The sequence below is a fragment of the Electrona antarctica genome, assembly GCF_951216825.1.
Source record: "Electrona antarctica genome assembly, chromosome: 2".
Lineage (NCBI taxonomy): Eukaryota > Metazoa > Chordata > Actinopteri > Myctophiformes > Myctophidae > Electrona > Electrona antarctica.
This window is the reverse complement of record NC_136807.1, coordinates 63,081,753-63,106,255: the sequence shown is the minus strand read 5'-3', so window position 1 is coordinate 63,106,255 and position 24,503 is coordinate 63,081,753. Positions and strand designations below refer to the sequence as shown.

General features: G+C 43.6%; 2 pseudogenes across 2 annotated transcripts; both read right to left on the bottom strand.

Moving 5' to 3' along the window:
* Positions 1-12,855: 12,855 nt before the first annotated feature.
* On the bottom strand, positions 12,856-16,359 carry LOC306934460 (threonine--tRNA ligase 1, cytoplasmic-like; annotated as a pseudogene). The gene is made up of 2 exons: positions 16,350-16,359; positions 12,856-14,596 (listed from the first exon to the last, which is right to left on the bottom strand). The product of its transcript is annotated as a threonine--tRNA ligase 1, cytoplasmic-like (transcript).
* A 1,109-nt stretch (positions 16,360-17,468) lies between these two features.
* Positions 17,469-19,564, bottom strand: LOC306934449 (threonine--tRNA ligase 2, cytoplasmic-like; annotated as a pseudogene). The gene has a single exon. The product of its transcript is annotated as a threonine--tRNA ligase 2, cytoplasmic-like (transcript).
* Between the last annotated feature and the right edge of the window lie 4,939 nt (positions 19,565-24,503).

The window sequence follows — 24,503 nt, the reverse complement described above, 5'->3', positions numbered from 1 at the left end:
GGGGAAAAAATACCTTAGACGTTTGTTATGATCCTTTCCACGTTTTAAGAAGATCACACCAGGATTTGTACTACACGACACATGTCATCACATTCAATATTTGAGCTGTTCTTCTAACAACAACAATGTCATGGATTGAACAAATTATATAAAAGACGGATTTCACCGCGATGCGCGACCACGCGGACACGCAATGTTATTCTTTCAGTATTGATCATCAGGCAGCAGCATCCAACGGTAATAAAGTTACAAAGATTTAAACACAGTGCTAAACCACACATAGCTACACGTGTTCACTGATATAAAGGGCAAAATAATGGATTACAAGTAACTACAACAATCTCGTCAGAACGCACAGCTGTGTGTAGTGTGGAGACCACAAACACAAAACTGGCAGCATTTTTTTTCTTCAGTGGACGACGACGGCTACGTGAAACTGGAGAACAATACATAGGTATGGCCAATCGAAACAACTCTATGTAAATACGTGCAGGAATGTTCACACCCCCAAAATACGCAAATAATCTTTCATTACAGAGACATTTTTGCAATGTAATTACAACGACTTAATGACACTAAAACAACTTTCTGATGGAATAAAAACATTCTTTAACATTCCAACTGTGTTGAATTGGTGCCCCTCCCCTCTTTGACCAATCAGTTAGTGGTTCAACCCGTTAGGTTGTGGTTGGTGGAGAGATAGTTCTATTGTTCTCTGGCCAACCAATCCCAAGCAGTTAGTGGTTCCACCTCAGGCTCTCTAGTATAAGAAGAGTTTGTAGTTGTCAGTTCTCCACAACTCCTCCAGGATATCACTCATTTCTGATCAGATCTGACTGTGGACTCCAGGTGAAGATGGAATCTCTCAACTCTAGGAACAATTCTGCTGAAGAAAGAGGACTCACCATGACTACATTAATGACCAGGAGACAACAGGATAGCAAAACTTTCAAAGTAAAAGTAGGAGGCCTGAAAAAGCATCGCTTTGAACCATACCAGCGCTTTTCAAGGACATATACAGGTAAGGGTCAATGAACACTACACATTGTCTAGTGAAAACAGATATATCTAGAATTGGGCTAAATTATAAATATCTGAATTTATCAGCAGTTTTATATCTAATACAAAATATTCTATATTCTATATTTTGATTTCTGAAAAAATCCCTGCTATTCAAACGTGTACATAATTATAATAATGTGATGAATTATATCCCCAACACCATAACATAACATACCAATTGTATGTTGGGGATATAATTAATGTGTAGCTCAGCTCATGTAGGCTATTAAGAGACTCAAAAGCAAAGGATGTTTGTAATATGGACACAACCTTTCTAAAAACACATAAGGACGCCCTAATCTGTCCTATAGCTCACTTGATAAATCTATCAATCAAACAATGCATTTTTCCAAGTACATGGAAAACGGCTATTGTAACACCCATTTTTAAGGCTGAGGACCAAACAAATGTGCCAAATTATTCTACCTATTGTGTCAACCAAAACATCCATTGCACTACATTTTACATCTTTGTTGTAAAGCTACCTGATTATGGCAAAAGATATGTTTATGGCAAAAACCTAACTTAAATAATAAACACTTATGCCAGGTCTGCAAATTACCTGGGATCTGTCGACTGTAGGCTATATCTAACATGCTATCTAAATCACATTTTAACGAAAGCCTGCAAAGTTTATAACATCCTATGTATTTCCTATAAGCCCATTTTGGTAACACTTTATATTAAGGTCGCCTTTATAATGCATTATAACTTAGATGAAACTTACCAGGCTCAAAGAGGGTGAGGGTCTCAGTTCATGTGAGCATTAAGACAACCAGTGACCATTAGCATGTTTAATCTCTGTCTGTAATGATGAAGTATCAGCCATCCTCATTTAGCCTGCATTTCAACCTCAGGTCCAGATGAAAGAATTCAGATGTTTCTATAAAAATACATTGAATTAAAACACAAGCAAAACCCTACTGAAACAAATTCCAATTATTCCATACAACTGAGAACAGCACAACAAATACCCACAACCTTTTATTAAACACATTACTGTCTTTGTGTTTGTTGATACTGTTCTGTTCACTAGACATGAGTACCACCATAGAGAATAAAACACAAAATAAAAAAACATACAAGTTAAAATTAAATTGAATACAAGTATGAACACAACAAACACATGCAGTACATTGTTTGATATAAACACTTTATTAACAGTTTGCAAAAAGTACAGAGGTAAAGTACCAAATCATCAATACATAAAATGCATGACATATGTGACCGCTCACAGTAGTTTGATATACAAGGGGGCCATGGTCATTTTTCAGTTTTTTACATATTATGAAACTACATAATGTAAGCTTTCATATGATGTATTGTTCATTGAAATTGTTAGCACCTCTGGGCCCCAGGAATGGGTGTGACAATAGATACTTGTCTCCACCCCTAATGGCTTGCATAATCACTCCCCCACCCACTAACCACTCCCCCACTAGGCTAGCTGTCAGTGAACACTTAGTAGGCAGTGTGCTAAAGTACATGTTGTTTTACTTAAGTTAAAGTATCAATATTGCAATATAGAAATATAGGACTGACGTTGTTTAGTGTATGTTTTGTAATAATACAATCTAAAAAGTAACTAGTAGGCTAACTGAGTTTTCAAATAAATACATGTGGAGTAAAACTATTTGCAGCCTTGTAGTTTTAGACCCATGCGTTTAATTGCTAAATTTAAAAATGCTGTATATTTACATTACATTATTATTAATATGTACAAAGGTACCTTTTTTACCCCTAAATGCATGGCTTAAATCAGCCGTGCACTGATGTGAAAGAGTTAAAATCTTTTCAACAGAAAGTCAGGGGAAAAAATACCTTAGACGTTTGTTATGATCCTTTCCACGTTTTAAGAAGATCACACCAGGATTTGTACTACACGACACATGTCATCACATTCAATATTTGAGCTGTTCTTCTAACAACAACAATGTCATGGATTGAACAAATTATATAAAAGACGGATTTCACCGCGATGCGCGACCACGCGGACACGCAATGTTATTCTTTCAGTATTGATCATCAGGCAGCAGCATCCAACGGTAATAAAGTTACAAAGATTTAAACACAGTGCTAAACCACACATAGCTACACGTGTTCACTGATATAAAGGGCAAAATAATGGATTACAAGTAACTACAACAATCTCGTCAGAACGCACAGCTGTGTGTAGTGTGGAGACCACAAACACAAAACTGGCAGCATTTTTTTTCTTCAGTGGACGACGACGGCTACGTGAAACTGGAGAACAATACATAGGTATGGCCAATCGAAACAACTCTATGTAAATACGTGCAGGAATGTTCACACCCCCAAAATACGCAAATAATCTTTCATTACAGAGACATTTTTGCAATGTAATTACAACGACTTAATGACACTAAAACAACTTTCTGATGGAATAAAAACATTCTTTAACATTCCAACTGTGTTGAATTGGTGCCCCTCCCCTCTTTGACCAATCAGTTAGTGGTTCAACCCGTTAGGTTGTGGTTGGTGGAGAGATAGTTCTATTGTTCTCTGGCCAACCAATCCCAAGCAGTTAGTGGTTCCACCTCAGGCTCTCTAGTATAAGAAGAGTTTGTAGTTGTCAGTTCTCCACAACTCCTCCAGGATATCACTCATTTCTGATCAGATCTGACTGTGGACTCCAGGTGAAGATGGAATCTCTCAACTCTAGGAACAATTCTGCTGAAGAAAGAGGACTCACCATGACTACATTAATGACCAGGAGACAACAGGATAGCAAAACTTTCAAAGTAAAAGTAGGAGGCCTGAAAAAGCATCGCTTTGAACCATACCAGCGCTTTTCAAGGACATATACAGGTAAGGGTCAATGAACACTACACATTGTCTAGTGAAAACAGATATATCTAGAATTGGGCTAAATTATAAATATCTGAATTTATCAGCAGTTTTATATCTAATACAAAATATTCTATATTCTATATTTTGATTTCTGAAAAAATCCCTGCTATTCAAACGTGTACATAATTATAATAATGTGATGAATTTTATCCCCAACACCATAACATAACATACCAATTGTATGTTGGGGATATAATTAATGTGTAGCTCAGCTCATGTAGGCTATTTGTTGAGCCGAGCGTATCAATCACAACTTTCATAGTTTGTGAAGTATTATTTTGTGTATGATATATTCCATGAGTCACTCTAAATTATATCTCTTCTCTCTAGGTGCTAAGAAGCAGCTGCCATTTAAAAAAAGATTTAAAAAATCCGTTGAGGTCACCAGCCCCACTAGCTCTGATTGCTCAGAGTTGGACACAGCTGAACAGGACATAATCAACTATGATGACGTCCCAGCGGTTAACGTTGACACCCTAACCCTGACCGCCCCCGGACCCGGCATTATGTCTTGCTCGGATCCAGAGTGGGACAGATTTGATTTGGACAATGTGCTCAACTCTGACGTCCCTTCCCCAAAACCACTGGTCATTGTGGAATCCGTTGAGGACACCAGCCCCACTAGCTCTGATTGCTCAGAGTTGGACACAGCTGAACAGGACATAATCAACTATGATGACGTCCCAGCGGTTAACGTTGACACCCTAACCCTGACCGCCCCCGGACCCGGCATTATGTCTTGCTCGGATCCAGAGTGGGACAGATTTGATTTGGACAATGTGCTCAACTCTGCTTCCCCAACACCACTGGTCATTGTGACCGCCAGCTCCTCCCAACACTCTGATGGTCCAGAGAGTTGCATGGTATCTGAGATGGACCTGCTGGACAGAGGCCAGTACCAAGTCCAGAGCATCCTGGGGGAGGGCAGCTTTGGGACGGTGGCCAAAGCCATCAGCACACTCACCGGTGATACAGTGGCCATCAAGATCTTGAAGAGTTGCAGTGATTATGATGAAGTGGCAGCACGTGAGATGGCTGTGTTGCAAACGCTGAAAGTCCTGGACCCTGACACGTGTGGAATAGTGAGATTTTACGACTGCTTCGTCCATAAAGGATTTCAATGCATGGTGTTTGAGTCTCTGGATATCGATCTCCTGGGATTCCTTAATGACAGAGGTCCTATGTCCATGATGGAGATGAGACCTGTCATACAGCAGGTATGAGTTTGAAATGTGATGGCAACCCATACAGACACATATTCAGTTAAATTTCACACCACCTTGTTTCACATTATTAATCGTGCTCTTTATTCTTGACTTGCAGCTTGCCATTGCACTACAGGCCCTGAAGGGTATCGGTCTGATCCACACAGACATAAAACTAGATAACATCATGCTGGTGAACCGACGAGAACAACCCCTCAAAGTCAAACTCATTGACTTTGGTCTGGCTGTTCATGTCTCTGAGACCAAGCAACGGAGGATCATGCCCATTCGTGCATACAGGTGAGTTATTTTGAGCTAGATTTTGTGTTAAATCGTAATGGCCTTTATACATACTGTACTTTACTGAAAGCAGACAGTTATTATATTGCTAACATCCTTTTTGTTTTTCCACCCACAGAGCACCAGAAGTATTCCTGGGCCTCCCACTCACAGAGGCCCTTGACATGTGGTCACTGGGCTGTGTGATGGCCAATGGGATGCTGACTCGTGATTTATTCTGTGGGGACACTGACTCTGAAGTGGTGAGTATTCCACGGATTCACTTTACACAGAAGTTAAATGTTCACCTATGTTTACCTAAGACTGTTACATGGAATATTGTGAATAATAATGTGAAATATCCTGTGTTTCCCCCCCCCCCCCCCCCCCCCTGTAGCTTCTATCCATCATCTTGACTCTTGGTATGCCGGTTCAAGCACTCCTGGACGCCGGACTGAAAATATCAGAAATAACAGAAAACCGCTCACTGGAAGAAGTGTTCGACTCGTTGTGTGGTGACGCCGATGGAACTGGAGTCGTCTTTGTGGACCTGTTGAAACGAATGCTTCACCCGGATCCAGAGGAGAGGATAACACCTGACCAGGTGTTGGACCATCCCTTCATCACCACCAAGTCATGTCCCACCAAACCACTGCGTTGTAGCAAGTCCACACAATAGACTGTGATCTTGAGGTGGAGGTTTTTGTTTTGAGGAACAATTTGAACGCCCGACCAAATCAATGGAGAGATTACACTCCACTGCTGTTGCACTGGTACTGTCACAAACAGTATGATATCTGAAGTGTTTTCTCTCACTTCCACAAGAGACTGAATTTATATCTGCTGCTATTCATAGCTGCTGCAAATGTTTCTCTATACTTTCGCAAGAACCATTTCTGCCTCATTTAATTTTTATTTTATTTATATTTTGACCATACAGCTTATGTGTAGATAGATTTATTTTAAACTTGTTATCCAATGTTTTTCAACATATTGTTTGACATTTTATATTATACACTCAAAATATATTTTTTGTACATACCGGTACTATTTTTCTAGTGGCATATGTTGTAAGCATGGATGAAATAAAACGTGTGTATGAAATACATACATTGAAATACATATGGTGTATGTTCTTATTAACACAATATTTGCCGAACCCGGAATTATCTGGATTTGTGCTTGCAATTGACCTTGTGTGCCAAACCGAGAACTTAAGTCTCTGGTTTTATTAATGTAATTTTATCCAGAAATAATAGTATTTTATTTTCCGTTTGTTAGCTGTTTTTAGCATCCATCGCTAGCCTCCAGGATATAAATATAAAGTCTAGACCTAGTAAAAAATAACACTCTGCCATGGCTCAATAGCGCCCTCTGGCAGAAGATGAAGGAGCAGGATTTTGCCTTGAAGAGATCACTTCAATCAGGTCACAGCAGTGACAGGCAGATTTTCACAAGCCTTCGAAACAAGTTAGTAAGGAACTTAAGGAAAGCAAAAGCGGATTTATTTCATCAAAGTAATAGAAGATGCAAGGGGAAATGGGAAATTGATTTGGGAAAACCTTAATAAACTAACTGGGAGAAATAAGGATCACAAAACAAAGGAACTCTAACTTAAAGTGAATGGAATTTTAACTTTAGATCATGATGTGATTGCAAATCATTTTAATAGTTTCTTTATACATTCTGTTGAGGAGCAGGCTCAAAGCTTCTCTACTAGAACTTGGACTTTTGATCATATTAAGGACGACAGGCCCATTTTCAGGTTGGATGAGATTACCGAATCTGAAGCGGTAAAGATTATAGGCTCATTAAGAGACTCAAAAGCAAAGGATGTTTGTAATATGGACACAACCTTTCTAAAAACACATAAGGACGCCCTAATCTGTCCTATAGCTCACTTGATAAATCTATCAATCAAACAATGCATTTTTCCAAGTACATGGAAAACGGCTATTGTAACACCCATTTTTAAGGCTGAGGACCAAACAAATGTGCCAAATTATTCTACCTATTGTGTCAACCAAAACATCCATTGCACTACATTTTACATCTTTGTTGTAAAGCTACCTGATTATGGCAAAAGATATGTTTATGGCAAAAACCTAACTTAAATAATAAACACTTATGCCAGGTCTGCAAATTACCTGGGATCTGTCGACTGTAGGCTATATCTAACATGCTATCTAAATCACATTTTAACGAAAGCCTGCAAAGTTTATAACATCCTATGTATTTCCTATAAGCCCATTTTGGTAACACTTTATATTAAGGTCGCCTTTATAATGCATTATAACTTGCTCATTAATAATGCATTATAATATGCTTATAAGGCATTATAACACTCGTTATAAATGTTTATAATCATGTATAACAACTTATAACCACGTTTATAACACATTATAAGTGCTGGTCATAATGCATTATTATGCTCAGTGGAACAGCACATTATAACTAGTATAAGTGCTGTAATGTCTGTGTTATAATGCATTATAACCAATGTGTATTAAATGGAATAATATCTTATATATAGTATATATACTACTATATAATAATAGTATACAATAATTATACAACTGCTAATAACCATTAAAGAATGTTGCCACTTTACTTAAAAGTCTCAAAGTCCTGCTATAGCATATTATTGATGTTTATAAGACATTATTCAATTTAATACACATCGAAATATGTGTGTATTCTCTGTGTTCATGTCAAGGCGTGGGTTTGAAATGTTTAAAATGTATCGTGATATGTATCGTATCGCTGTTAAAATGTATCGTTACACCCCTAGTAGGACCTACTCACAGTTCAAACTGTCACAGTAAAACAAGGAATATAGATGGCTTACTGGCTTATTGGCTTACTGCTTATTTGATGCACATAACTGCATGTAAAGATTCAGCAGTTTGTGGTTGTTCCATTCATGCTAGTCATTTCAATGTATTTGCGTATGAAACTGCTGTGACCAAACGTGCTAATGGCCACCTATTAGGTATTGACTAGCTAGATCACCTGTGAACGACCACATTATCATCATTAAAGGTGTGCTTCCACTGTTTTGTGTGGAATTAGCAATCTGCACCAATGATGGTGGCTCATTTGCAACAACTTGTTCTATTGTTCATCAAACCCTGAACACAGGACGTCAATGATGTCAAGCTTTGAGGCAGAGGGCATTACATTCTAGAAATGATTCTCAAAGGAAACGTGTCTGGACTGTACGACCGCTTTTACCTGGGTCTCAATACAGAGCTCAGAGTCAAACACAACAGCCATCATTGTTGTGTTTGGGGGGTTTAAAGAACTTACCAACAACAAAGCAGCATGCTTTAGTTACTAGTTACTTTGTATGTTTTGATACAAAGCACATTAACCACTTCAGCCATATATACATTTCGGCCATTTGAAATAGCCGATCTACAAGCTCACAATGCGTAAAGTCAGTTTTATTTTTCATTTTCATCAATGTCACTTTGAGCCATCAATAAGTCAACAATTCTTCTTGCACAATAGCCTTGGACCGTGACAGGATTAAATTGGGGTCATCTCAAGTATAGTGGCTGGATTGCCATATCAATCATATACAAATTTAAATGTAAAACAAAGTAAAATATTGGTGCACGTACCATGAATACATTGAATCTATTTATGTCATACATAAGACTATATTTAGTTCATTTTATTTTTACATTTTAACACAATTTGTGCCCAAGACGTCCGCATACGTTCTAGGAATGAACTGATGATATTTACACAATGGTTCATTTCACCCTTGAGAAATTATAATACAAATAACAAGTACACTAATAACCAAATCACATTTTTATTGGCTTAAAAATAGCAGATACGTTATTTGAATTTGGGGGGTTAAATATAACAATTTGATCAGGCCTACAACATAATCAATTCACTTATATTGAAAAGCAATGGTGAGAGTCACCATGATTTTAGTTTGTGTTTGTTCAGTAGAAGTTTCCCCTGTCAGTTGGACATGAAGGACTCCAATCATAATCATTGCAGGCTATTGCTTTCTAAAGCTTTCATTGTAATACTTTCAACGTGATTGACAAGTTGTGACATAATTGGTGTAAGCCTAATAGTTATAATGTTATAACTATTTCATCATTTCAGCAGCAGATACCTCCTGGATTCACAGGAGTTTCAAAGTAATTCAACGTTCAAGCAAAGACAATACAATGTATGGGCCTATATGAATTGGCTACAGTACCGTATTGGGCAGATGCATCGAGTTTGTCAAGAACAGTGTGGAGGATACTGAGAAATAAGACCTGGACCACATTGACCTGACAATGAATGAACTGATTGCTAGTAGACAGACAGACAGACAGACAGACAGACATACAGACAGACAGACAGACAGACAGACAGACAGACAGACAGACAGACAGACAGACAGACAGACAGACAGACAGACAGACAGACAGACAGACAGATGGAATTCAGGATACAAAGAAATCACAGCACAATAAATACACAATACATAGACAGATCCCACCATACATTGACAATACTACACAGCTCCTCTTACAGAGAGCATGATGGAATAGGCTACCAGCCACAGTTCAAGAGTCATCACATTACACATGTTATGCACAGAACTGAGATGTGGCCTGTTTGTTCACATCTTGTGTGGACAAATCACGTTGAAATGATTTCTCACTGACAGTATAGTGGCCAACCATTACTGTAAGTGACATTCACATGAATCACTAGTCGTTTCCACCCACTTTCATGTTAAGACTATACTTTCAGGGATAATTTCTATAGTTTTCAACTTGAGAGATGAGTTTCTAAAGTGTTTGGTCTCGCTAACCACGATGAAGAGTTTTGATATTCCCTTCTGAGCTTCAGTGAATAATGATCCATTTCATATGTTTGCTGCCATTGATGACTGTTCTTCGCTTCCCAGTGGAGCGTTGAGGAAGGGAATGTTGTCACAGTGGTTCTCTAAAGCAGGGGTTCTCAACCTGTGGGTCGTGACCCCTTGGGGTCGACACATTATTTAAAAAAAAAACAAATTACAACTGAATGGCTGGAAAATGTAAATTAAGAGTTTACATAGTACGTGGTGCATGCATACACTTTCCTTAATGATTCTATCTGGTTTCAGTATTTATTTATGATATATTTTCTCTATTATTAAGGTTATTTTTGCAGTCTGTTTGTATTGGGGGCGGGTTGTCGCAATACATGGCCAAAGCATTTCCGGGGGTCCCCAGCCAAAAAGAGAACCCCTGCTCTAAAGACATGTCTACTATGAAAACTGATAATAGCTGTGCAGGATCAAGTGGTTTATCTATGTTTTAATGTAAAGTAATCTGGGCTGCTGTCATGAAACACACTATAGCATACCTGTACAAATAAAGTGTATTATTATTATCCAATTAAATTCAAATGAGCTTTATTGGTATGATAAATCATATGTTTGCAATATGCCAAAGCAAGTGTGAAAATCTAACAAAATACAGTTGAAAATGGGGTAAGTTGGAGGGGGAACGGCATTGTGTAAAGTTTACATAGCTGTTTACATTGTAAACAGAGCTATGTCACATTGTGTCGTTTAACAAAACTTTTATACCGTTTAAAATGTATATAATACATTTTATATTTTATACAGGGTATAAAAGATTTTTTGAAACAAAAATCAGCTATCACTTTGGGACAAATAGCAGCATTTCTTTCTCAATGCATTCTTTTGTACAATGCTACAAAAATATTATAATATAATGACCCATCATGATGGTAGAAGCTTACTGTAAAGTCGGGCCTATGTCCCATGATGATGGTACTCAACTGAATGTATTACATGGCTTGGTTGAATGTATAACAGACCTCTGCCTAATCAAACCCTCTGAGCACCAGCTGCGCGGCTGCGCCCCGCTTGATTTACTGCTGTTTCCAACATGACAGCCATGTAAACACACACACACTAGTGACACACAATGTCATTTACAGCTAAACATTGCTCTCAAAAATGTTTTCGAAAAAATTTGAGCGAGAAATAGACGAAGCAGTACCCGAAAATGTATTCTGTTTGATCAACTCACTTCCTTGTTTTTCCGACAGTGCTCCAGCACTGCAGCTGACCAGACGCAGCCAGCGCAAACTTATGGAATACTTTTTTTGCTGTGTTTTGGGTCAATGTATTAATTTATGTTAGGTAGCCATGTAATAAGCGGGATAATATCTGGCTAGGTGGTCATTGTCGGGATATAATTCACCTTCAGGGAGGTGGTTAAACTCCCTGTCGGTGAATTATCTCCCGACAATGACCACCTAGCCAGATATTATGCCTTACGTAACTGCATGTAGTAATAATAATAATGGCCTACAGAGCATTAATCCGAGGAGCAGTAGGCCATGGGTGCAGCTAGTCAGTTAATGGTATACACCTAAAAATGGCCACGCCCAGGGCACCCCTCTGTGGATTTGTCTATAGGTTCTTGGTTTATAATCGTAACCCGGTATGCAATGTATTGATACAGACACACTGCACGTACATATACTTACATACATACAGTACATACAGTACTTTGCCGGGATTTGATCAACCCTGGCTGGGTCGCCTGAGTGAGGGGTATGATGTTGGTAGACCCGAAACCCTGTTGACCTCAGGTAACATCACTGAGGATACGTCCCAGTAGCATCCATGCGATGTATTTTTGAGTGGTGCAAACCACTCCAACAACTGGCTTTGTACCCGTGTACCCGTGTACCCGTGTTTGTTCGTACCAAAAAAACGAGCATGGTTGCTATGGTTAGTATGTGACGTCACTGACATCACAGATATCACGTCAGAGTGAATCAATCTCTATATAATCAATCTTTATGAATGTGTAGTTGCACCACTCAGTTCACACAGGTGTGATTTTTAGTTATTGTTTGAGTGAAAAAGGCCCTTTTTTCGCTTGTATTTTTGAGTGGTGTAAACCACTCCTACAACTGGCTTTTTGAGTGGTGTAAACCACTCCTACAACTGGCTTTTGTGTGCAGAAAAAAATGAGCATGGTTGCTATGTTCAAAATAATTTCTGACGTAATTAAATCACACCCGGGTGAACTGGATGACCGTAGCAACCGTGGTCATTTTCTCTGCACAAAAAAAGCCAGTTGTGAAATCACATCCGGGTGTGATTTCATTACGTCAGATCAGAGCTGATCAGGCTATATAATACCTTACCTTACGTCAGACATTACGTCAGACCACAGCTGATCATGCTATATAAAACCTTACACCACTCAGTTCACACGGGTGTGATTTTTGAGATACAAGCGATTTTTGTTTGATACATTTTTTTCCCTCATACACTGTGTGATATGACTACAGTGACATGCAATAGCTCAAAATGAGGCACAGAACCGTGTCGAGTGGAAGTGTCAGGTTCCACACAAGAGGTAAGGGTTCAGGGGTCGCGCGGTCAGAAGTCCTCCCGGTTGCTCCTGGAGTCTCGGAGGTGTGTGAGCGCTCCCAGCACCTCCTCCCTGCTCCTCCTGCCCAGCTGCTGACCTCCTCGGCTCCTAACGCTCAGCATGTCACTCGCACGCTCCTTCTCCCCGACCACCAGTATGTAGTTGTACTGGGCCAACTGGGCTGAGCGGATCTTCCGGTTTAAGGTGGCGTGATCTTCATTCACACTGGCCATGAAGCCTGCTTCACGGAAGTCCCGGACCACCTGCTGGGCATAAGGCTCACTGTCACCCCCTACAGGAAGAACCATCACCTGCGCTGGAGATAACCACAGCGGCCATTTCCCTCCAAAGTGTTCGGCCAGTATGGCGATCATCCTCTCCACTGATCCCAGTACAGCTCTGTGGATCATCACCGGTCTGTGGTTCTGTCCATCTGGTCCAACATACTGCAGATCAAATCTGATTGGCAGCTGGAAGTCCAATTGGATGGTGGCACACTGATGCTGTCGACCAATGGCGTCGCTGATCTGGATGTCAATCTTTGGCCCATAGAAGGCTCCGTCTCCCGGATTCAACTCCCAGTGTTCCCCAAACGCCTGGAGACTCCTCTCCAACTGCCGTTCGGCAGTGTTCCAGAGCTCCTCCTCCCCCAGACAGGGTGTAGGTCGCGTGGACAGCAGACAGTGGAAGGAGAACCCAAACGTCTGGTACACACTCCTCACAAAGTCCAGACAGCCAGATATCTCCTCTTCTAGCTGCTCTGGCGTGCAAAAGATGTGTGCATCGTCCTGACAGAACCTGCGGACCCGAGTGAGGCCGGTCAGCGCTCCAGACAGCTCGTTCCTGTGGAGAACTCCGAAGTCCGCCCAGCGGAGAGGAAGCTCCCTCCACGACCTCACGTCCTGCTCAAACATCACACAGTGTGCAGGACAGTTCATTGGCTTCAGGACGTATGTGTGACTGTCCTGGCTTGCCACGGTGAACATGTCGTCGCAGTAATGCTCCCAGTGACCTGAACGCTCCCACAATGCCTTCCTGTACAGGGTCGGGGTCACGACCTCCTGGAAGCCCCGCCTCTTATATTCACTCTTCATCAGGTCAGTCAGTGTGTTGTAAATATGAGCTCCTTTGGGCAGAAAGAAGCAGCTTCCAGGACTGACGTCGTTGAAGAAGAACAGATCCTGCTCCGTGCCGATGCGCCTGTGGTCCCTCCTCCTCGCCTCCTCCTTCTGCTCCTCCCACTCCTCTCCCGCTCGCCCGGAAACGCCACGCCCAGCAGGCGCATCACGCCCAACGTCTGCGGCTGATTGGCTAATGTCACGGGAGACACCTGTAACATTTTGAAGACCTTGACGAGGCCGGTGTGAGGAAGAAGAGGTCCATTACACAATCCTACACTGTCTCCACATCTGTACACTGTCACACTGGGCCCAGTCCCCTGCTCTCCAATGAGCTGACGTCTCAGCTTGTTGCTCGGGAACAGCTGCTTGACGTCGTGCGTCTGGAGCTCCACAGTGGAGAGGACAGGTCTGAGGGATGCAGCCTCCTTACATCTGTCCTCCAGCTCCGCCAGAGAGACAGTGCTGTTGTCCAGCATATGGTCACAGTAGAGGCCGGACTCCGTCACTCCCTCCCTGCACAGCTCGGCGCCCAGCGACGCCTCCAGCACGCCTCCCAGCACGCACCCCGCCGTCCTCCACAACGCCTGTTTGCCCTCAATTGTGTTGAAGTCCAGAAGCTGCAGTTCGCCTCCTCAACATTCTGTTGAGGAGCAGGCTCAAAGCTTCTCTACTAGAACTTGGACTTTTGATCATATTAAGGACGACAGGCCCATTTTCAGGTTGGATGAGATTACCGAATCTGAAGCGGTAAAGATTATAGGCTCATTAAGAGACTCAAAAGCAAAGGATGTTTGTAATATGGACACAACCTTTCTAAAAACACATAAGGACGCCCTAATCTGTCCTATAGCTCACTTGATAAATCTATCAATCAAACAATGCATTTTTCCAAGTACATGGAAAACGGCTATTGTAACACCCATTTTTAAGGCTGAGGACCAAACAAATGTGCCAAATTATTCTACCTATTGTGTCAACCAAAACATCCATTGCACTACATTTTACATCTTTGTTGTAAAGCTACCTGATTATGGCAAAAGATATGTTTATGGCAAAAACCTAACTTAAATAATAAACACTTATGCCAGGTCTGCAAATTACCTGGGATCTGTCGACTGTAGGCTATATCTAACATGCTATCTAAATCACATTTTAACGAAAGCCTGCAAAGTTTATAACATCCTATGTATTTCCTATAAGCCCATTTTGGTAACACTTTATATTAAGGTCGCCTTTATAATGCATTATAACTTGCTCATTAATAATGCATTATAATATGCTTATAAGGCATTATAACACTCGTTATAAATGTTTATAATCATGTATAACAACTTATAACCACGTTTATAACACATTATAAGTGCTGGTCATAATGCATTATTATGCTCAGTGGAACAGCACATTATAACTAGTATAAGTGCTGTAATGTCTGTGTTATAATGCATTATAACCAATGTGTATTAAATGGAATAATATCTTATATATAGTATATATACTACTATATAATAATAGTATACAATAATTATACAACTGCTAATAACCATTAAAGAATGTTGCCACTTTACTTAAAAGTCTCAAAGTCCTGCTATAGCATATTATTGATGTTTATAAGACACTGTTCTAGCTATGTCACATTGTGTCGTTTAACAAAACTTTTATACCGTTTAAAATGTATATAATACATTTTATATTTTATACAGGGTATAAAAGATTTTTTGAAACAAAAATCAGCTATCACTTTGGGACAAATAGCAGCATTTCTTTCTCAATGCATTCTTTTGTACAATGCTACAAAAATATTATAATATAATGACCCATCATGATGGTAGAAGCTTACTGTAAAGTCGGGCCTATGTCCCATGATGATGGTACTCAACTGAATGTATTACATGGCTTGGTTGAATGTATAACAGACCTCTGCCTAATCAAACCCTCTGAGCACCAGCTGCGCGGCTGCGCCCCGCTTGATTTACTGCTGTTTCCAACATGACAGCCATGTAAACACACACACACTAGTGACACACAATGTCATTTACAGCTAAACATTGCTCTCAAAAATGTTTTCGAAAAAATTTGAGCGAGAAATAGACGAAGCAGTACCCGAAAATGTATTCTGTTTGATCAACTCACTTCCTTGTTTTTCCGACAGTGCTCCAGCACTGCAGCTGACCAGACGCAGCCAGCGCAAACTTATGGAATACTTTTTTTGCTGTGTTTTGGGTCAATGTATTAATTTATGTTAGGTAGCCATGTAATAAGCGGGATAATATCTGGCTAGGTGGTCATTGTCGGGATATAATTCACCTTCAGGGAGGTGGTTAAACTCCCTGTCGGTGAATTATCTCCCGACAATGACCACCTAGCCAGATATTATGCCTTACGTAACTGCATGTAGTAATAATAATAATGGCCTACAGAGCATTAATCCGAGGAGCAGTAGGCCATGGGTGCAGCTAGTCAGTTAATGGTATACACCTAAAAATGGCCACGCCCAGGGCACCCCTCTGTGGATTTGTCTATAGGTTCTTGGTTTATAATCGTAACCCGGTATGCAATGTATTGATACAGACACACTGCACGTACATATACTTACATACATACAGTACATACAGTACTTTGCCGGGATTTGATCAACCCTGGCTGGGTCGCCTGAGTGAGGGGTATGATGTTGGTAGACCCGAAACCCTGTTGACCTCAGGTAACATCACTGAGGATACGTCCCAGTAGCATCCATGCGATGTATTTTTGAGTGGTGCAAACCACTCCAACAACTGGCTTTGTACCCGTGTACCCGTGTACCCGTGTTTGTTCGTACCAAAAAAACGAGCATGGTTGCTATGGTTAGTATGTGACGTCACTGACATCACAGATATCACGTCAGAGTGAATCAATCTCTATATAATCAATCTTTATGAATGTGTAGTTGCACCACTCAGTTCACACAGGTGTGATTTTTAGTTATTGTTTGAGTGAAAAAGGCCCTTTTTTCGCTTGTATTTTTGAGTGGTGTAAACCACTCCTACAACTGGCTTTTTGAGTGGTGTAAACCACTCCTACAACTGGCTTTTGTGTGCAGAAAAAAATGAGCATGGTTGCTATGTTCAAAATAATTTCTGACGTAATTAAATCACACCCGGGTGAACTGGATGACCGTAGCAACCGTGGTCATTTTCTCTGCACAAAAAAAGCCAGTTGTGAAATCACATCCGGGTGTGATTTCATTACGTCAGATCAGAGCTGATCAGGCTATATAATACCTTACCTTACGTCAGACATTACGTCAGACCACAGCTGATCATGCTATATAAAACCTTACACCACTCAGTTCACACGGGTGTGATTTTTGAGATACAAGCGATTTTTGTTTGATACATTTTTTTCCCTCATACACTGTGTGATATGACTACAGTGACATGCAATAGCTCAAAATGAGGCACAGAACCGTGTCGAGTGGAAGTGTCAGGTTCCACACAAGAGGTAAGGGTTCAGGGGTCGCGCGGTCAGAAGTCCTCCCGGTTGCTCCTGGAGTCTCGGAGGTGTGTGAGCGCTCCCAGCACCTCCTCCCTGCTCCTCCTGCCCAGCTGCTGACCTCCTCGGCTCCTAACGCTCAGCATGTCACTCGCACGCTCCTTCTCCCCGACCACCAGTATGTAGTTGTACTGGGCCAACTGGGCTGAGCGGATCTTCCGGTTTAAGGTGGCGTGATCTTCATTCACACTGGCCATGAAGCCTGCTTCACGGAAGTCCCGGACCACCTGCTGGGCATAAGGCTCACTGTCACCCCCTACAGGAAGAACCATCACCTGCGCTGGAGATAACCACAGCGGCCATTTCCCTCCAAAGTGTTCGGCCAGTATGGCGATCATCCTCTCCACTGATCCCAGTACAGCTCTGTGGATCATCACCGGTCTGTGGTTCTGTCCATCTGGTCCAACATACTGCAGATCAAATCTGATTGGCAGCTGGAAGTCCAATTGGATGGTGGCACACTGATGCTGTCGACCAATGGCGTCGCTGATCTGGATGTCAATCTTTGGCCCATAGAAGGCTCCGTCTCCCGGATTCAACTCCCAGTGTTCCCCAAACGCCTGGAGACTCCTCTCCAACTGCCGTTCGGCAGTGTTCCAGAGCTCCTCCTCCCCCAGACAGGGTGTAGGTCGCGTGGACAGCAGACAGTGGAAGGAGAACCCAAACGTCTGGTACACACTCCTCACAAAGTCCAGACAGCCAGATATCTCCTCTTCTAGCTGCTCTGGCGTGCAAAAGATGTGTGCATCGTCCTGACAGAACCTGCGGACCCGAGTGAGGCCGGTCAGCGCTCCAGACAGCTCGTTCCTGTGGAGAACTCCGAAGTCCGCCCAGCGGAGAGGAAGCTCCCTCCACGACCTCACGTCCTGCTCAAACATCACACAGTGTGCAGGACAGTTCATTGGCTTCAGGACGTATGTGTGACTGTCCTGGCTTGCCACGGTGAACATGTCGTCGCAGTAATGCTCCCAGTGACCTGAACGCTCCCACAATGCCTTCCTGTACAGGGTCGGGGTCACGACCTCCTGGAAGCCCCGCCTCTTATATTCACTCTTCATCAGGTCAGTCAGTGTGTTGTAAATATGAGCTCCTTTGGGCAGAAAGAAGCAGCTTCCAGGACTGACGTCGTTGAAGAAGAACAGATCCTGCTCCGTGCCGATGCGCCTGTGGTCCCTCCTCCTCGCCTCCTCCTTCTGCTCCTCCCACTCCTCTCCCGCTCGCCCGGAAACGCCACGCCCAGCAGGCGCATCACGCCCAACGTCTGCGGCTGATTGGCTAATGTCACGGGAGACACCTGTAACATTTTGAAGACCTTGACGAGGCCGGTGTGAGGAAGAAGAGGTCCATTACACAATCCTACACTGTCTCCACATCTGTACACTGTCACACTGGGCCCAGTCCCCTGCTCTCCAATGAGCTGACGTCTCAGCTTGTTGCTCGGGAACAGCTGCTTGACGTCGTGCGTCTGGAGCTCCACAGTGGAGAGGACAGGTCTGAGGGATGCAGCCTCCTTACATCTGTCCTCCAGCTCCGCCAGAGAGACAGTGCTGTTGTCCAGCATATGGTCACAGTAGAGGCCGGACTCCGTCACTCCCTCCCTGCACAGCTCGGCGCCCAGCGACGCCTCCAGCACGCCTCCCAGCACGCACCCCGCCGTCCTCCACAACGCCTGTTTGCCCTCAATTGTGTTGAAGTCCAGAAGCTGCAGTTCGCAGTCTCCCTCTAGGGGGCGCAGGAGATCACACAGTTCGCCGTTCACTCTGCTCACCAGTGCTCCTTTCACCCGCGTGCTCTGCGCCACGAGGAGGGGCGTGGTCACGCCAGCTCGGCCCTCTACCGTCCTGCCATCGGCCAATCGGATGCTGAGGGGCCTCTCTGTAGCTCCGCCTCTCGTCTCGTCGGCCCGTTTCTCCCTGAGAGACTCGAAGAGCCGCAGGCGATCAGACACAACAGAAGACACCTGCAACTGGCTGTAGGCTCTGTGCATGTGCAGCAGCGTCCCGCGCACTTTACATCTGAACAGAACGGTCACGAGCGTCCTAACAGGACCGGTTACCATGGCAACCATCCTGCAATAACATTATCATTAATAATAATAGCATAACATCGTCATCACATATCACTGTCTCTCTCCTTCACTGCGACGCGCCATAATGCTGTTCTGACTGACTGACTCAATCCCCACATCTACCAATCAAGTAATAATTGACTCAATAATGACATCATTAATCATCATTAAATTGTATATGCTTCTCAGCTTTACCCAAACACATTACAAAATGAAAGCACCAGTGAATGCCACAAAATAAAACACAGTTGGACAAATATTTACCCATATATGGACATGCCTGACATCACACCTCTGACATCATAGTATTGATGTCATAGTACTGATGTCATAGACTGGCGACAATCAGACAGTTGGTGCATCACTACACAAACATCACCGAGAGCATGTTCCGCACGGCATATTTAAACTCGGCAGTGAGCCCAGTGTCTCTGAAGTCATGGACACTGGGCTCACTTACTTCCTGTACTCCATGTTGTCTCAGTGAGACAGCCCTCCCCTATCCACAAGGAGGAGCAGTCCACCAAAGCATTATGGGAATTGTAGTCCAGGAAGGAAGTGAGCCCAGTGCCGAGGACATCAGAGACACTGGGCTTAAATATAACATTTCTAAAACCACATATTACACACATAAAGACCCCCAGGAAAGTGTTCTAAATCTTCTAAACGTACGTCATTAACATATTGTTTTGCAGGGTGAAGTGTCCCTTTAAGTAACATTTACAAGTGAATACGCATTAGGAGGAGCATCTCTGATGCTAATCCAGACAGAAAACATCTTTATACACTCACAAGACCATATTTCAAGGTCTTGCTGTGTGAGTGATGACGTGGCACACACCCAGCACCTGGGTATATAGCGGGGCCACGCCTACCCGTGCCATTCAGTTATCTTTTTCTTCTGCTATCACAAGCGATAAGGGCAACTGGCATATTCACTCGCAAGTGTTACTTAAATAACCAGTTATTTTAAGGAACAGTTTTCTCATGAATACGCATTAGGAGTACACCCTTCATAAACCACCTTATGAGGGTGTCCTCACTCAGAGCCTTATTGTCAATACCAATATGGCATGCCGATATGGCAGCTTTGTTATCATGAGAGACCAACTCCTAGGGCTGTTCCCGTCCTTGAACAGTGAACACGCCCACAGGACTATCAACCTGCCAACTCAGGCCCCCGGCCTAGTGGAGAGAGGGTCAGAGGTTGAGGCCCTGACCCAGGGGCCCCACTCATATGCAAGGAGCTGACAACCTAAGTTGCCTTATAAGCTCTGTTTCTGGCCCAACCCCCTTAAGTAACCCGGCCCTCTGGGCAAGGACCAGGGGGCCTGAGGGCGATTCCCACGCTCCTCAGCAACTTGCAGGACTGCATGAGCCACCGAGGGCTCTGTAACGTCCAGGTTATAGGACCTCGCAAAGGTGATCGTGACGACCAGTTCGCCGCCAAACAGACATACTGCACCGAAATACACTTGTATAGGGCCCAAGATGCCGCCACACTACGGGTGGAGTGAGGCCTCAACCCAACACGTGGCAAAATACATCTGCTGGAGTAAGCCAATTGAATGGCTTCCACAATCCACTGGGACAGTCTGACCTTTGTCACTGGCTTCCCTTTGGCTTTTGTGCCCATTGCCACAAATAGCTGGCTGGCTTCATTTTCTGAAGGAACCCGTTCTGGCCATGTACACCCGTATGGGCCTGACCTCAGGTCCACCGGCACAACGGTGGCATTGGAGTTCTTCGGAACAAAAGCTGGGTTAGGCTTAACCGTGACCCATGTCTTGTCCTCATTAAACACTGTGTAGTCTGGGCTCACAAAGAGAGCCTGTAAATCACTGACACGTTTAGCCGTCTTGAGGGCCACCAATAGGATGACCTTCAGGGACAAGGCCTTCAGACCCACTGTCTCTAGTTCAAATGGGGTCTCAGAGAAGGCCCTTAGAACCATGGAGAAGTCCCACGGTGGGACCAGAGACCGGGTCACCGGGTGGGGTTTCCGCGCACCCTTCATAAACCGCCTTATGAGGGTGTCCTCACTCAGAGCCTTATTGTCAATACCAATATGGCAAATAAATCAATTAAAAGCAAGGGTGTAGAAGTGGGAAGGTCAAGGTCTCAAGGTCAAGACCTCCCTCTTTGAGGCCTGGAAAGGCACGACCTGGCCAGGCCGACCAGCGCACCACCACTCAAAGACCTTCCATGCTATGTCATACACCTTCCTGGTGGATGGGGCTCTAGCACCCTGAATTGTGGCAACCACATTTGCGGGTAGGCCCTCGTCATGGAGGTTCATCCTCTCACGGGCCAGAGGTTCAGGGCCTCTGGGTCTGGAAGAAATATGTCGAGCCCCACCTGTGTGAGCAGGTCCCGTCTGAATGGGAGCTGCCACGGCCGGTTGTATAGGAGAGGAGCTATTTCTGACCTCCAGGAGCCCCAGGCTGGGCCTACGAGGAGTAGGCCCAACCGTTAGGAGACAACCGTTAAGTCCTGACCCTGTCCAGGGTTGGCTTGATCAGGTTGAGGGTCCATTCGTGGCCCAGGGCGTCCATGCCTAGCGTTGCCGTTCCTCTGATGGAGAAGAACAGGTGACACTTACTGTTCTCCTCTGTGGCAAAGAGGTCTGCCACTGGGGTCCCGAACCTGTCCTGAACCTGTCCCATAGTTGTGGGTGAAGAGACCAGTCCGTGTACTGGAGTGGTCCCCTGGACAGCAGGTCCGCTACCTGCATTCAGGAGCCCTGGGACGTGGCGTGCCTTGATCAAGAGGAGGTGCTCGTCGCACCACAGCACCAGTTGCTTTGCCAGAGCATGCACGGACCTTAGTCCGCCCTGCTTGATGATATAACATACCGTCGTTGTGTTGTCTGAGCTTACAAGAACGTGGCAACCTTTGACGTAGCATTTGGAGTGGTGTAGCGCCAGCAACACCGCCAGCAGCTCCAGGTAGTTGATGTGGAAAGACACGTGACTCTGGTCCCACACTCTGGCAGCGGTGGCCGAACGGATAGCGGCGCGGTCTAGATACCGGAAGGTTCCCAGTTCGAATCAGCCGTCCGACACGTTAAAATGACCACCGCTGAAATGCCCTTGAACAAGGCATCAACCACTACGATGAAATGTGTTCTATGAGCAGGGCCTGGCTGGAAACAAGTTCTTGAGCTTAGCCCAGATACCCTGGGTAAATATAGATTTCATTTCATTTCATTTCATTTCATTTCATTTCTGCTGGCCACTATAGAGCGTCGCAGTCCCGCCTCCTACCCTGGACCAGGAAATGAAACCTAATGCATTTTCCTCATAGACATTTCTTAAAGTATTTATTTAAAGACGGTTACGCCGCGGACAAAGCCAACTCGAGTCGTGACAACTCATGACAACACAAACAATATTTTGGACCAAACAAATAATTACAAAGAAGAAAAACAACAAAAAAAGTTGTAACCTGCCGTTTTTTTCTTCTTTCTAATTATTTGTTTGGTCGAAAATATTGTTTGTGTTGTCATGAGTTGTCACGACTCGAGTTGGCTTTGTCCGCGGCGTAACCGTCTTTAAATAAATACTTTAAGAAATGTCTATGAGGAAAATGCATTGGGTTTCATTTCCTGGTCCAGGGTAGGAGGCGGGACTGCGACGCTCTATACCCTGAAGCGTGGCACCCCAGCCTGACAGCCTGGCGTCTGTTGTGAGGACTTTCCTGGAGAGGATTCTCCCCGTGGGGACTCCTTCCGTTAGAGCGTCGTGGGACCCCCACCACTCAGCTCTGCACTTCTTCTTTTTTAGTTATACTGTGTCTCACTACTAGAACTTTCTGACTCTGAGGTAGATAAGATTTTTGGCTGTCAACAGCATCCATTTGTGTTTGTTGTCAATGTTGTGGACCGGAGATGCACGGGGTGAAATGGTTTCTAAGATACGATACTGCATAGTGATTGGCTCTGCTGCATGCCTATGAAGAGTACTTACCAATGAGCTGTGCCTAGCGCCTTTCTAGACACCAGGTTCCATGTCTTGCTCCTGTTCCCATAGCTCAGATAGCTGCCACTTCTGCTTGTGTGTGTGTGTATGTGTGTGTGACTGTGTGTCCGCATGTGAGCGAGTGACTGAGAATCACCATAACGCACTGTCATTCTTCCACAAGCCCCACATACAGGACACAGTGCGTCCTGTATCAGTTCACTAGGAGACAGGTATTTTCGTTGCCAAATACGGTACGTTCCCGTATTTTACGGGACGGTTGGGAATGTTTGTAAAATTCCTTACAAATGTATATAAACAAATAATAAGGTTAATAAGTGTATTATAAATAACCCATTAACAGTAATGAATGTCTCATAAATATCTTAACAGCTAATAAATATGTTTGTTAAATTCCTTATAAATGTATATAAACAACTAATAAGGATAATAAGTGTCTTTTGTAATTGTAACTCCCTCCTTATTGGCCTACCAGCGGCCGACTACGTCTGTCGCTAGGTCCCGTCAGTCCATCGCTCCGGTCCGCCTGTTGCTAAGACCGGCGGATTCGGACCGCCGGTCGGAAAACACAACACAAACGCAGAAACAACCATGAAACAAATAAACACTCATTATATTTACACCTGGGAGCTATACATAAAGGACAAATAAGTAAAATAAGCTGTGATAGAGTATTTCGGTAGCCTAGAAGACTTGCTTGTATGGCCGTGGGAAGATATTTACAGTAGGTGCTGAATGTTTAGCAGGGGGTGCGCGCATTAGCACGCGCCGCAAAATGCACGCGCCGCAAAATGCACGTGCACGCGCCTCGTGCACGCGCATTTTCACGCAGAAAAGTGTATTTTACTTTCCCTATCTCCACACACATAAACAAACTGACACAGGCAATTAACCCTTACAGCGCTAGCATTTATTGAAAAATTAGGATCTAATTCACGCCAGCATTTTTTCCAGTCGAG